Source organism: Emydura macquarii, unplaced genomic scaffold (assembly GCF_026122565.2).
Source record: "Emydura macquarii macquarii isolate MOO-44397 ecotype Brisbane River unplaced genomic scaffold, CSIRO-AGI_Emac_v2 contig_3517, whole genome shotgun sequence".
Classification (NCBI taxonomy): Eukaryota; Metazoa; Chordata; order Testudines; family Chelidae; genus Emydura; species Emydura macquarii.
Genome location: NW_027133654.1, coordinates 138658 through 155276, shown reverse-complemented (window position 1 = coordinate 155276; position 16619 = coordinate 138658).

The following is a 16619-nucleotide window of genomic DNA, read 5'->3' as shown; positions in this document are numbered from 1 at the left end:
GCACAGAGGCCAAGTATTGAATAGACCACGCTCTCTTGCTGTAGAGATGGTCTCCCTTACTCAGGGTTGGACCAGGTTCTCAGGGCAGACTGGGGAAGCTTGCACTGCAGGGTGCCCCTTTTGCTCAGTTGCAGGAGACAGTCATATACTCAGGTGCAACAGGGTGGGGTGGTGATAGTGCTACTCTAAGCATTGAATAGCCCAGATGGTTAATGTTTGCACTGGTTGTGGAATGTGGCTCTCCTTTCATACCACACAGCACTGAGAACACTGCAAGAGAGGCATCACAGGTTGCACCTTTATAAAGAAATAGCAAGTGTCACCTGTTACCACCCTGCTCCTGCACAGCTGGGGGCAGTATGCCTTAGACATGCTACCAGGCACTTCTGCTAGGGCCCAGCATTCCCTCCTGCGAGTAGCTTTACCTTGATAGACATCCGTTAGCTCTTAACATGCATATTTATTTACATTTATTTATTTGTATAAGTATTAGAGCTACCCCATCAAGCTAAACTGTACATCCAATACGCATTATATATTTGCTATGTGTAAGTGCATGTAAATCTTCACATCTATTACTAAGATTACCTTAGATTATTTAAAAAAAAAAACAAAAAACAACTGAACCTTTTTACTAGTTGTGCTGTTTTTCTTTTTTTGCATTGTCTTTCTCAGCTTGGATAATGAAAACAGACTAATCAGCTTCAAAACTGTTAATTGTTCCTGTTCTATTTCTCATGTAGTGTTAGCTCCAAGTAGCAGATACTGGGTTGCAAAGGCTGAGAGGGAATGTCCATTTGTTTAACTCAAGAAAACTTTTCCCACTAGAATTGAAATATCCTTAGTTGTGTGTTAGAAACATTCCTTCTATATATTCAGTAAGCACTCTGTCTCTTCAGCCACCACACTCTGCATGCATTTTATTTCCCTATATTGTATGCAGTGTTGTAGCTGTGTTGGTCTCAGGATATTAGAGAGACAAGGTGGGTGAGGTAATGTCTTTTATTGGACCAACTTCTGTTGGTGAGAGAGACAGCTTGTCTCTAAGTAAGCTTGAAAACTTGTCTCTCTCACCAACAGAAGTTGGTCCAATAAAAGATATTACCTCACCCACCTTGTCTCTCTTTTATTTCCCTGGCTTTCTTAGTGAAAGAGTACAGGTTCAGAGGCAGGTAGTGGGTAAAGTAGCACCAAACCTTCCTTTCCTCACCCCACTCCCCACGTAGTGACTTTTTTATGTTGATTTAATTGGCAGTAGCAATAAAGCCAGACAGACACTTAGCCCTGGTCTACACTGACCTGGTGATTCGGTGGCAGTCGACGGGAGTTACGCAAGCTATGCAGAGTAGCTTGCGTAACTCCTGTCAACTGCTATGCTTCCCTTCTGCGCGGTGTCTTCACTACACTGTGCGGGAACAAAGTTCCCGTCGACGCAGAGCTACGCTACTTGAGGGGTTGGTTTTACTCAGTCGACTTCCTGATCGATTGAGCGGGTCTACACTGACCACTCAATCGATCCTGAAAGATCAATCTGGTGGCGGTGACTTTGCCGCCGTCAGCATTGACATACCCTGAGATAGAGGTCACTCTGTTTCATTCAGCCAGACTGTTGCATGAGGTGGGCTCAGCTGAGGAGTCCTGCATTTAGGGAGAAGCTAGTTTGGGGGTTATTTTAATTTGTCTCAGATGTGGAAAAACTCTTATAGGTTGCTAGGGATGTAAATGATCCTGGCTGATTAACAGCCCAGCTGCCTGTGGTCAAATACTGCACCCCACCTGATGCATCTGTAAAATAAAAATCATTTTGAGGAATGATTTACAATCTAGACCCATAAAATGTTTCCTGGATAGTATTTGTTTCCCTTGTATAATGTGGTTTATGAAAACATCTTGAATTCTGCTTTCTGTTCCAACTCATTGCAATCATCTTTGAAATAAGCTTGTTGATGGATGGTGGCAAGCCACCTGAAGAAGCCTGGCATTTTGCCTTTCTTGTATATATCTCTGGAGTGGTGAGTTAGTGTCTAGTATCATCTTAGTGTCACAAACCAAAGGGCGGTGGGGTGAGTGAGGCACTAATGAAAAAATACTTCTAGCTAGAGTCAGAGGAACAAAAAGACCTAGCAGGCCAATTAGTCAATCTAGATAATCTTTTTCCATGAAGTTTATAAAGCCCTAGTTCTCTTCTCAAGATGTTTATTAGTAGAGCTGACTGGAGAATGACAGTGATATTTAACAGCAACTTTTGAGTTTGCAAAATTTGGGTTTTTTCTATATTCATTGGAACAAAACCTTTCAACTGTGTTCACAAAAACAGAATTATGTCAAAATGTCTGGGGCTTTTTTGGACTGAACCTGAAGCTTTCAATGTGGCAAGAGGTGTTGATACCAGAGAGAGAGCACATGTCAGTTGGTAGCAGCCAGCCAAGTAAAGCGCTCACCTGGGATAGGGGAGACCCAGGTTTAAGTCCCCGCCTGATTCAAAGCAGAGTGTTCATCCTCGATCACTTTGACTCAGGCAGAGAAGACTTGAACTTGTCTCCCAGTCACCAGGCTACAGAGGGGGGAAAAAATCAACAAAGTCGTTAGTGAACCAGTATGTGTAGATGAAATTGTATTCCAACCAGCTCTAATTATTAACAAAAGTTGTAGGACTGCCAAGACGTGCTTAGCATCACTGTTCTGCCATTTGCTTTTGTCACTCGTCCTACCCCTCTCTTGTCTGAATGTCCACTTGCAATCTTCACAAAGAGGATAAACACTTGCCCTAAAAAGTGCCTAGCACAATGTAGGTGCTCTGTTTGTTGATTAGTAGAATAATAATTCCCCTACCAATGAAGAAGTATTCCTTAACAGTGAGAGGAAGGATGGTCTTGTGAATAGGGCACTGGGTTGGACTCATGACATCTGGGCTCAGTTCCAGGTGTGCCAGACTGCCTGGGTGCCTTTGGGCAAGTCAATTCATTAGGATTTTCAAAGAGAGTTAGGTACCCCAATCTCATAATTGTAACCTTCAGAAAAAAGGCCCTGACTCAGTTTCTACCCAGCCTTTTTATATCATAAGCCTTTTGTCTGTGGAAAACCCAGTTTTGAACCAGTATATGCAAACATCGCTGGTGATTACAACCTGAGTGATTTCCCTCAGTCCCTGTCCCACTGCTGTTTTCACTTCCTGCAAGAGTGGTGGTACGTCTCCCATTACAATTGCATACACTCCCTGGCCCACAGTGATACATAAACCATTCATAAGTTTCATACACTATGGTCCACAAAGATATTATGTGTAGTTGCAATATCTGTCACTCTCAGCCCCCCTGCAAATCAGACTGTTTATTTAATTACCTAGATATGGATTTTGTTACCTAATTTTAACCACCCAAGTGAAAAGATTGTATTCTAAATGGCTGTTTCTTCCATTACTTTATGACTTGGCAGGGTTAGTAGTAAAAAAAAAGAAAAATGTGTTTTTTGTCAGTAAAGTTAGCAGCTGTGACTCAAAGACTCACAGGGAGCACATCTGTTGAGGAAGAAGGAGCAGATCTTGCATAATCCCTTCGGTGACCATAACCACACTGTAATGGATTGGAATGCAAACTCCAAAATACTTGACTAAGTGTCTGGCTCTCTGCAGAACATTTCACCCTCAACAGTCCAATGGAGTCTGTTGTGTAGTCACCTTGTTTAACAAATTCTTAGGGAGAGCTGATCGTTCAGTGGTTGTGACTATGTAGTGTAGTGACCTGCTCTTTCACAGGTTTGGAAAGTCCCATCTGCAATGTAGAGTCTCTAGTGGAACAAAATACAACAAGATGCTTTTGACTCTAAGCATATAATAGCGAGAGTCCTGTGGCACGTTAAAGACCAAATAAATGTGTTAGTCTTTAAGGTGCCACAGGACTCTGACTGTTTTGCTAAAAACAGAGTAACATGGCTACCCCTTTGGAACTCATAAGCATATAATAATACTCATAACAAGAGTATCTCTTTTTCCCATACCAAGAAAGAAATGAGGGCTGGACAGAGGACTCTTATATGATCCTCTGGTAGATGATCTTAAAAGTCCTTGAAACACTAACATCCATACAATTTTTGTGCCCTATTGTCACAGTTTAGGGCAACTGCACCTGTATTTCCCCCTTCATGGTTCTCAAGCATGCCCACTCTAGACTCCTGGCTCCTAACCCAGTTCCTCTGTTGGGCGGAGATCTGTGTCTCTCCCTCCTGACCAGAGATTTTCCAAGCTGCACTGTTCCCTGTTTACACACACATAATTCCAGCAAGCCAGACTGCCTAAACAGGCCAGCATCTGCACTTTGCTCTCTCTCCAGATGTTATAAACAGTGTAATTGCCCTGTTGTAAGTTATCACACCGTTCTTTCTAAGCAAGCACATTTATTCTTAAGGTGAAAGCATTACACCGAAAACTTATTAAAAACAATAAAAGAATCTACACATCTTCTAATAAGCTTACCGGAGATAAACCCAACTCCAACAAGGGCTCTGGTTGGAACCCGTCCTTCAATCCCTGCCAAGATGGATTTTCTGTAGATACACGTTATAACAGCCTTAGCTCAGAACAAGCAGGCCTATGAATACATTAGTCTTTCTTTTACACAGCTTGGGGCTTCAGTTTCCGGGAGCAGCAGACAATGACCCCCTCCTCAGGGCATAGCTTCAAAAGTCTGAGTTTTTGCACAACCAGGAGGGGTGGGGGAGATTTGCATTCACATCACCCCTATTTTTTTATCCCCTTTGTCTTTACACAGAGATGCTCAACTGCCCTGCCTCGCACCTCTTTCTGGACCTCAGAACAAGTGCGTATAGTCTTGATGTATAACCAGCATGTCCTCCCTTTTTATCTTGCCTGTCCTCCCTGAGCAAGCTATGCCCCCCTATACCAATATTCCAGTCATGAGACTTATCTCACCATGTCTTTGTGACAACAATTAAGTCATAATTTAGCTTATGGGCTAAAACTTCCAGTTCTTCCTGTATATTCCCCACACTCTTTGCATTTTTGTATGGACATCTTAGATGTTGAGCAGATTTCCCCTCTGTCTTCCAATAGATGGATATAGACCAGGGAGTAAATGGAAACAATGAGACCATATTGGTCAGCATGATAGGCAGTGTCCCAGCACATCAGCAGCCTAACAGTTACGTCTTTTGTAAGCATCCCAGCAAAGGAGGGATCTGAAAGAGGATATTGAAATAGCTTACCACATATTTACTGTGAGTGTCCCCCAAAATCATGGATGTTTTGGGATCACACTGTTAGCATTTCTATTATTATTCATACTACTGGAGAGCATCTGGGCCTATCTCCCTGTTTGTTCCTTATGGTTTGTATAAGTGTTCTAAATTAACTTAAAACCGTTTATTGCAACGTCTGCTGTCTGTTTTTGTGACTCATCTGGAATTCCAGTGACAGAGAGGAGATATATAAATACAATTGGTGATGATGGGTCATAATGGAAGCTGCACAATGGAATGATTATACATTTTCAAATTAGTAGTGTCTCATAATATCAGTTCTGATTAAATCGCTGAGAAAGTCACACTTTATTTCAACAGTGTTTTATGGTTCTAGAAAAAAAAAGGAGAGCATGACTGTGCTTTGGTTTAAAAGGAAGCTAAGCTGCTGAAGCATGGATGACTTCTCAGTCATATATGTCTGGCAATTGTACAGATTATTTGAGGACAGAAGGGACCATTATGATCATCTAGTCTGACCTCCTGCATAACACAGGCCATAGAATTTCAGCCAGTTACCCCGTATTAAACCTGCATTTACACAGCACTAGATTCTGTCAAATCCTTTCAATAAGTATTAGCTTTAACTTTTCTTTCTCCTTCACCAGACCAATCAGATATATATTTACTCAGTTCACAGTGTGTGTTTCAAATGTCATCATGCTGGAGACCGCAGTATGACTTTGGACAGTATAATATTAAAGGAAAGAAATTACGCATTCTTGCCACCAACTCATCCAGGGTATTGATACAAAAGATCTTTTTCCTCCTTTAAACTATAGACAAGCTCTCAGCAGTTATTACCAAGCTAAATTTGGCTCTACAAATAAGTTGAGTCAAATCATTGTAATTGTGATTTTAATGTTTTTAACCCTTCATTTTCTGTCACATAAGCACTGAAGTAGAGTCTGAAATTCTTTTTACTTTAATTTTAGCCAGTCATAATTCAGAATTGGTAAGTGAGCACCAAATATGTTTTGCTTCATGATTTTTAACAGTATGATTAGTTAAAGGGACACTATCATGGATGATAGGTACTGGAATAACTGCTATCCTCTGACTTTGCTTCTTGTCCTCTCCCTCAGCTCCCTGCATACCTGCTCAACCTCTGGACCTCTCAACCACACCAGTGGATCAGCGGGCATCCTGCTGAAATACACCAACTCATATGGTGATGGCACAACCTGACTAATATTCAGTTTCCCTGGCCTACTTTCTACTACAGTTCATTGATGAGGGTCCGTAGTTTGGGGGTCCTCAGTCTCCTCAGGTTAAGTGGCGGACGGCCATCCCAGCAGCTCCTCTCCACTCTTGGTCTACTCCCTCAGGGGCAGGACACTGCACAGCTTGGGATCTGGTCTGGAGTCCTGCATTGGGCCAGAGATGTCTGCCTCCTTTGCTGGCTCCAGCCCAACTGAGCTGAAGGGCCCACCTCTTATACTTTCTGTCCTTCCCTTCTGTTTCCGGCATGGGGGGTTGGGGTTAGCTTGGCTCCGCCCAGCAGGAAGAATGTAGTGGTCCCTCAGTGTCAGGCTTGGATGAAAGCCACTTCTGGCTCACTACACTTTTACTTATATATTTGACAGATCGTGCAGTGTTTCATGGTTGAAGAAACTCCATCTATCTTCCTCCTTTGAGTTTCCTCTCATCACACAGGCTTCTTTTCTTTGTCAAAGTCAGTTCCAAATGCATATGTTTTGGGTCCTTTTTTGCTAAACAGCATTAACTTGGCTTTAGTGGGAACTGTGGGATGTTCAATACTTGAAATCCAGGCAATGTAGTTAATCATCTAAATAAGGATTATTATTTAGGACGTTTTGGTTTATATGATCTGAAGCATGAACAGCTGTTCCTACATGCTCCATCTGGAAGCGATAAGATATTAGTCTAAATCTATAGACTCCAAGCCAGGAAGGACCATTATCATCATTTGACCTCCTGTTTAACTGAGGCCATAGAACTTCCCCAAAATAATTCTGAGCACATATATTTCAGAAAAACATCAAATCTTGATTGAAGATTACCCGTGATAGAGAATCCACCATGACCCTTGGAAGATAGTTCCAATGGTTAATGATCATCACTGTTAACAATTTATCCCTTATTTTTAGTCTAAATTTATCTAACTTCAACTTCCAGCCATTGGATCTTATTGTACTTTTCTATGCTAGATTGAAGAGCCCATTATGAAATATTTGTTCCCCAGGTAGGTCCTTATAGACTGTAATAATGTACCCCTTAACCTTCTTTTTGTTAAGCTAAACAGATTGAGCTCATTGACTCTATCGCTATAAGGCGGTTTTCTCATCCTTTAATCATTCCTGTGGCTCTTCTCTTAAATCCTCTCCAATTTTTCAACATCATCCATAAATTATGGGCATCAGAACAGAACAAAGTATTCCAGAAGTAGTAACAAGAGTGCCAAATACAGAGGTAAAAGGTTATCTGTACTGCTACTCAAGATTCCCCTGTTTATGCATCCAAAGATCGTATCTGCCATTTTGGCCACAGCGTTGTTCCAAGCACTCATGTTCAGCTAATTATCAACTGCCATCTCCAAATCTTTTTCAGAGTCACGGCTTCCCAGGATAGAGTCTCCCATCATGTAAGTATGGCCTACATTCTTTGTTCCTAGATGTATACATTTAGCCATACTAAAACACATATTGTTTGTTTGCACCTTTCTTACCAAGTGATCCGGATTGCTCTCTATCAGTGACCTGTCCTCTTCATTATTTACAACTCTCACAATTTTTGTATCATCAGCAAATGTTATCATTGATGATTTTATGTTTTCTTCCAGGTCATTGAGAAGAAATGTTAAATAATGTAGGGCCAAGAACAGATCCCTGTAGGACTCACTAAAAACATACCCACTTGATAATGATCCCCAATTTACAATTACATTTTGAGTTTATCAGTTAGCCAGGTTTTAATCCATTTAATGGTTTACCATGTTAATTTTATATCATTCTAGTTTTTTTAATCAAAATGTCGTGCAGTATCAAGTCAAACACTTTACGGAAGTTTAAGAATATTACATCAGCACTATTATCTTTATCAACCAAAAAGGAAAAAAATCAAGTTAGCTTGACAGGGTCTATCTTTCATAAACCTATTTTGATTGGCATTAATTATATTATGCTCCTCGAATTCTTTAGTAGTCATGCTCTATATCATTTACTCTGTGAACATGCCTGGGATTTATGACAGAATGACAGGTTTATGATTACCAGGGTCATTCAACATACTCTTTTTAAATATGGCACAACATTAACTTTCTTCCAGAACTTTGCCTGACCCAAAACTTATTGAAAATCAACATTAACAGTCCAGTAAGCTCCCCATCAGCTCCTTTAAAAATCTTGGATGCAAGTTAGCTGTACCTGCTAATTTAAAAATGTCTAACTTTAATAGCTGCTGTTAAACATCCTCCTGAGATACTAGTGGAATGGGAAGAGTGTTATCATATGCTATGACTGCTTTCTCTCGTATTTTCACAAATACAGAATAGACATATTTATTGAACACTAGTGCCTTATGTGCATTATTATTAATTTTACCATTTCCAGCTATTAATTGACCAATATCATTGTTAGGATTCTTTTTGCTATTAATATACTTAATAAGGAGCTTTTAGTCTGTGAATCTGCTGGTCATAGATTTCTCCTTGTGTTCTTTTGCTTCCTTTATCATTTTTCTACAATTCCTAGCTTCAAATTTATGTTCATTACTACCAACTTCCTCTTTCTTCCATTTGTGATATATATATTTTTATATTTTATAGTTGTCTTCACTTGCCCTGTAAACCAGGTCGGTTTTTTAACTAATATGGCCTTCTTCCTCAGTTGTGGTCTTTTGGGCATCTAGTACTAAGGGGTTCTTAAATGATTCCCTATTATCATTCACATTTTTCTTATTAAATTCTTCCTTTCAGCTGATTTGGCTCATAATTGATTTCAGTTTTGTGCAACTGGCCTTTTAAAGCAACAAGTATATATATATTGCATTAAAAGGCCAATTTTTATATATATATATTACTGGTCTGGAATGTTTTCTGCTTGCACATTATAAATGTGATCAAGTCATGATCACTTGTATCTAAGCTACCATTAATTTTTAGTTCTGTGATTAGCTCCTCTTCATCTGTCAAGACACAGTCTAATATAGTATTCCCCTGTGTTGGTTGCAATGCTTTTTGGGTTAGGAAATTGCCAACCTGAGGTCTGATTTTAGGAAGTGCTGAGAATTCACACCTCCAACTGATGTCATTGGGATCTGTGAGTGTTCAGCTCCTCAAGCAGTGGGGTATGAAGGGATAAGCATAGGGTTGGTGTCAGAAATCTCTGAGTTCTAATATTGGTCCTGTCAGGGACTCAGTGTCTGAGATCTCTGGCAAGAGACTTTGTCCTTGGCTCAGTTTCCTCATCAAAAATGGGAATAACAGTATTCTCTTACCTTTCAGGAGAGCTGTGAAGAAAATTCATAATGTTTGTGAAGCACTTAGATACTATGATGAGGAATGCCCATGAGGAAATTAATAATTCAGTGCAGGGATTGGATGGTGTGCAGTAAAAAAAGATGTGGAGGCACACATAAAAAGATAAGGAGATAAAAACAAATATTGAACAGGTGCCTCATCCTCTGAGCACTCTCCATCCTGTATATTAAATGTGAAAAATATAGTGTGCAATCATGTGATTAAAAGACTGTCGCATAATGCATACACATGGTGGGGGCAGAATTAAGATTGCATGGGCATTTCCTAACTTTTCAGTGCTTGATTTTGCAACATAAATAACTTTCTTTTAACATATCACCAGGGTCACAATATTGACATTTGAATGGTGGCTTCAGTGAGGACTGTGGGGTGTTCCACTGTTTGAAAAGATAACAATTTACTTTTAGGTGCCTAAATGCCTCATTTCAGGCATCCATTTTTTATCCAGTCGCTGCCATCAGATTGATTTTTCTGGATTGATTGAGCGGTCAGTGAAGATCGGCTCAATCGGTCAGGAAGTCGACCTAGTAAAACCACTTCCTCAAGTGGCATAGTATAGTGAAGATAGCGTGCAGAAGGGGAGCACAGCAGTCGATGGGAGTTACGCAAGCTACTCTGTGTAGCTTGCGTAACTCCTGTCGACTGTCACCGAATTTCCAGGTAAGTGTAGACCAGGCCTCAGTCATGTAATCCATTTAATAATGTAAATAATCTGTAACCTAAAAATGCTAGCCATCAGCCTGCTAAGCATGGTCAGAGGCTTAAGAGAAAAATAGTTGATCTGAAACTCCCTGTTACGTTAAAAGTTGTTAGTTGAATTGTTTTGGCTCATTGCTGTGGTCACATAATGCATAGCACCTCAACATAGCAGTAATTTCTGATCACCTCATAATAGTGAGGAAAATAGCTTATCTTGCCACTTCATATAGTGTTTATTAGTCAAAGTTTTAATAGCAGAACAGTGTTGTAGTTCTCAGAAGTGGTGCAGCACATCACACTGATTAGGATTTGTCCACAAGAGGTTGCTTTGTATCTGACAACTCTGCGGATAAGTGTGTATTATTTGCACAACTTGATATAGAAGAATATCAAGCACTTGGTCATTCTAGTGACCAATAGTAACAGTTGCAGGTTTCTCTGTTTAGTGCAGTTATTAGATCGCAAATGGGGCCAAATTTCTGCTCTCAGATACACCGGTGTAATTATGGAGTATCTCCACTGAAATCAGTGGAGTTATTCCAGATTTAGATGGACAAGTAAAGCAGAATCTGGTTCAATGTCCTTAAATTGGAGACTTTACTGTGCTGGTGAAAAGTATATGGTTAATGATTTCTGTATTCTGTAACAGTGAGGGAGAGTGACCAAAAGCAGAATGTATCCTGAAAGAGCCACTAATGCTCCTCTAGGCTTGTTCTCTTTGATTGTGGGGTTCTCGAGCTGTGGCTATGGCTCCCAAAGAGAGTCTCTGAAGTCTTTCTGTGAGGTCTGCAAGGTGCCTTGATTGTCCCTTGTCTCCTCAAATATATTTAACATTTTATACATGTTTGAAATATGTGGGCCCAGCCCTGCATATGCTGAACATCTCTTGTGAAGTTCTAAGGGCCCTTAACTCCGAGTGAAGTTATTGAGAGCTCAGGGTGCTCAACACATCACAAGACTGGACCCTAACCTTGGAAACATGTTTGACAGGAAGAAACTGTTGTCTTACGCCCCCCCCCCCCCCCCCCCCAACCGCAATTAATAAGGGAACCATGACTTCTCAGGAAGTTGAAGAATTCATTGACTCTGATGTCACTTCTGTAAGAAGATTGTTAGGATAGGAAAGAAGAAAGAGGAAAACCATTAAAGCTTGTATGATAGATATAACTTTGTCAACCTTTAACTTCTGGCAGAGGGAGTTAGAAGAGATCCTGTCCTGGGACTGATCATCCATGTTGATGGAAATTCTTCTGGACAATAGGCTGAAAATTCTGTGCTGCCAACATTCGTGGTGTTATTGTGAGAATTGCAATGTTGGGTCATTTCTGGGCATGTTCACAATCTTGCAAACAACAACAGGCATCTTAGGAATTTTGTACTTTCCCACTTTGGCCTCTAGAGGATGCTGTTGCCATTTGTGCTTCAGTTCCAGGGTGCCCTTGTGCACTCTGAATGGGGCAGAGCCATGGAGCAAGTGCAACACAGCGAAAGTGCCCCCTCCTCAAGCTCAGCAGCAGCAGACTTGGCCCCTAAAGTCAGGAGGAGCCCATGGCAGCCCTCTCACCTGCAGGCTGGAGACTGGGCAGCTGCTGGAGCCTTCCAAGAGAAGGGAATGGGGGCTGAGGGATGGGGGACTGCTAGAGCCTACTGAGATGTGAGCTGAAGTGCAGGGGGGCTGGGGAAGAGCCAGGGTGTGTGAGGTGCTAGGGTGGTGGAGAGCTGGGGAACAGGTATACAGGGGAACAGGAAGGGGTCTCGACAATGGGAGAGGGAGGAGTCAAGAAGCAGGGGGCTGCATGTTTGTACATACTCATTTGTATGTATTTAGGTTTGAATTTTCAACCTGTAATTGTCACACCCCCCCGAACCCCGGGTGAGAGGGAGTATATAGAACCCAGAAGGCAGACCAAAAACCTAATTTATTCTTTATTTAAAAATATCATAATTTTTTAGCCCAATCTAATGATTTTTGGACTGTGTTCTGATTCTTGAAGTATTCTTGGGATTGACAATACAGGGAAAGCCAATAGTAATGGGAGTGGGGTAATGGGACAATAAAACAGGTAGGCTAGATAAGGATCTCTGTTAATTATCATGGCTTCCTTCTCCAGATTTGCTTGGTCTGAAACTCTTACTGGGGGCTTAGGCTGTTAATTTTGCTGGAATTTATTATGCTGTTTTCTAGTTTCTCTTCTGCTATTGACAAGCCTCTCCATATCGGATTTGAAGCAGTTACTTCCAACAAAGCATGCAACAGAGCTTCTCAAGAAGTCTTCTTTGCCCACATGGTATTTAAGTCAGCTCCTTTATCAGCTCACCAATCGATGTCAAAGTAAATAAAATTACAGAGATTGTCTCCCAGATCCTGCATGAGGAAGAAAAGGACTTTCCAGACTTGGCATTTCCAATGCTGTGTTTACACCCATTCTGTCTAATTCTTCATAAGTTTTATACCTGGAACGGCAAGAAGAGAGACTATAAGTCTGCTACATCAAACAACTGAATTCAATTTTAATATTGAGAAGTTAACTGCTTGCTGTGAAAGTGCCATTTGGCAGGCACTTTTCTTAGTTTCCAGATATGTCATGCTTTCAGCAAGGGGTATGATTGTTTCCATCAGAAAGTAAGTGTGCCAATTACTTATAATGCAGCTCACTAAGATTAATGTTAACGAAAAGGGTAAGCTACCAAATCTGGCTGTCACCACAAATGTCAGTTATTCAAGTAATAAAGAATGGTTATTAGCTGGGAAATTACCAAGTAGAATTAATTTAAATTAGTTTGTGACAAGCTTAATAAACTGCTATAAATAAGTACTTCAAGCACATGTGATGTTGGCACTATAGGGCATGGCAAGATTGTGCAGCGCTTAAATAGTCTTAAATGTTACTATGTGGGGCCTGACTCTTGTAGCCCATAGTGCTGGCCTGTCTTCATTATATTCAGCTGTAATGCAAGGAACCTACAAGTCTGAATCCTGTAAGACATTAGCTTAAGCAAATTAGCATAAATATAGTCAAGTTTAGTAGACCTGTGGCCGTTGGCATAGATAAATGGTCTGACAGTTACCTTTAGATTTTGGGGAAGTAGGAATAGCTGGCTCAATGGCCGGAGTTGAAACCTAATGGTAAATGGCAATCACAGGAAAATAACAGCAAAGCTGCTTGAGCAAGAGGTGACGGATCTCATAATGAGTTCAATGATATTAATATGTTAACCTATAGGATAAGTGCACCCCAATGTCATGAGGGTGAGGAAGTTAGATTTGGGTTGAGCATTAGCTTACATATTCATGATAGTGCTTAGGCCCTATAATAGGGCAAACCACCATGTGGAGGGCTACCTCTCCATCATTTGACCCTTCAGCTCTATTGTTCTCTACCATCAATCTTGTGCATCAAGGAACCTAGGCCATTGGACTTATTTGGCATGCCAGAGATAGAGCTGGTCCTTTGTCTCTTACCACCAGATCCTCAAGGAAGGGTGTAGGTATGCGAATCTAAGAGCCTATGCAAAGAATCTAAGAGCCTATGCAAAGAAAGATCTCCCCAATACTGTATTATTCCTAATTATTCCTATCTGTTTATGTGGCTTGGAGCCTTCCTGGCTTTATTACTGGTTTTCATAAAAATCTCTAAGGCTTGGCTTTGCCCTCAGTGTGAGTATCCTTACCATACACCTCAACGTTCCTTACAAGATACTGAACTCATTGGTTTTAGTTCTGTGTAGCCTGATTCTGGGACAAGAACCCTCTTACCCTCGGCTCGTTAATCCAATCAACTGGCAACCAATACAAGTATTACTAACCATCAGAAGGATCAGGCAACACCTGAGAGGTTATGAACAACCACAGTTTCTCTTGACACTGTGGGCCCTCAGGCCCTGTCTTGAACTAGTCATTAAGGATTTAAACAAGTTGCTGTTTCAGTTTTGCTAGTAAATTAGGCAAAATACAGAAAACCCAGAAGTCGGCAGGAAAAAGCTTTCCAAATGAAAATTCGGCTTAAATGTCTTGCATGCTGAAACCACAGATGAATTTGAACCACAGCTGTGTGAAGTAGCATTTTATATGACCACTACAGCTCACTTATTACTGGTGATGCTAGTTACTGCAGGTTTAGAGTTTTCTCCTCTGTAAGGCACAATCCCCAGCTATCATGACAATGGATCTGTTCAATCGGGCCTACTGGTGGAAAAAAACTGCAAAATGGCTATGACGTTATTGACTAATGAAGTACAGTCTGCCTTAAACCTGACCATCCTTAGCCAGGATAATGTCAAGGGAGAACATGGAGAATGCTGAAATTCATTGTTTTGAGAATTGAACTGGTTGATTTATTACAGATTGTTCCAAGTTGTGGGGTTTACAGGTAATCATTTTGGGGGGTACTCTAGTGAGATGCTCTTTAAAAGACTCTGCTGTGGTCGGCCTGGGTACTTTCCATGAACTGAAAAGATAAAAAATGGAAAATGACTTTGAAGGAGAAGCTGCTTTCTCTACATCTGTCCTTTTCTTTATTTTCTGCTTCAAGATATGGGTCTAATGGGTGAAAACCTACAGAACCGTAGACCAGGGAGTTTCTTAACGCACATTCAAAATGGTCCTACGTATGAATCTTTGCCTGCAACTGGAAACTGTTTCTGCTAGTCTTGACACTTGGAGAACAGGGGACTCCTTCCTATATGAGAAGAGGGGAGAATTAGGTTGGTCTCCTGATCCAGCCTTCTTTTTCCCAGTCTTCAGTGGAATGGAACCAAAAGGAGCCACTCTGCTTTCTAGAGAAAGGTAACACCTCTCAACCCTGAAAAAGGCAATAATCACCCTCACTTAATACCTGATTATAAAAAGGGTAACATTAGCCACTGTGGTCAGTGACTACTGATCCCTGCCATGTGACAGGGATTAACTATGTGATGGACCCGAAAAACAAAGATCCATCTCTCACCAGCATTCCTGTGTGTTACACTTTTAGCACCTTAAGGAGGGTGTAGCCAGAGATTTTTGCTTTAGTTGTCTAAATGGCCAAAAAGAATGTTGAAATAAAGGCTTGCAGAAAAACCTCAAATGGGGTTTAAAAAAATACTGAGATTGATGGATTGAATATTTGGGTAATTGAAAAGAGTGGTATCAGTATCAGGACATTTTATAACATTAGGAATAATGATTAGTTTTAGGAATAGGATTCTTGGATAAGGATTAGTACTAAGAAAGATCCAACAAGTGACAGCTGAGAAAGGGCAGTTTGAAGGGGGATTCCCTCTCCCTCACTCAAAGCGCCTCCCTTATCCATTTTGCTGTTCTCACTCCTAATGTAACCCCCGCCTTCCATGGCACATAACTCTCTGGCAAGCCCTCATTAGCACAGAAGGTGAGACTTTTTAGCATAAAAGGTTAGGCTAATTAACATATTAAGTAATTGATAGGCTTCAAGTGTTTTTACAGCAGACCCTAATTAACATGGCAGACACAACCTAATTAGCATATTAGATGGCCTTCAAGCAGATTGGCTGAGCTTGGGTGACCAAACTGTATATAAAGCCCTCAGTCAGAAGGCTAAGCTTCATAGAGACCTGAGATCACCTGAGGAGAAAAAGAGCTGAATGTAGGGAGAGCTGACCATCTAAAGAAGAAGAGATGAAATCACTTGGAACAAAATAGCTGAGAAGAGCCATGACACTCCGAAAACCTCTGGACAGCGGTGAGCTTTATTGAAGCAAAAGTGTGCCTTAGGCTGTGGTGTGTTTTATCTCCAACTACCTGTAAAAATAACTATGCTACAGTGGCGTTAGGTACGACATTTACACGACAGTTGCCTTGGAGATGTGGGTTTGAATCCCACCCTACTGCTGGGGTCCTTTTGGAAAGGGCGGGGGCTCCTACTGGATGTCGTCTGCTGTTGTATGTGCCTTAGCTTTTATCTATCCAAAAAACACATTGCCGGTTACGCCTCTGTGACATTGGTTTAAAGTGCTGTATTTAGAACGCAGTCTTCTCCAAAGCGTGGGTTTGAATCCCCATCCTGACAGTCTCTGGTTGGTTTAGTACGAGTGAGCGTTGCCCTCCACACCCAGAGCTAGCTGAGCGACAGCGGCGGCCCTGCCCTCAGCTTGGCTGAGCGGTCTAAGGCAGTGCGTTGAGGTGCCGGTCTCCTGCGGATAGGTGGGT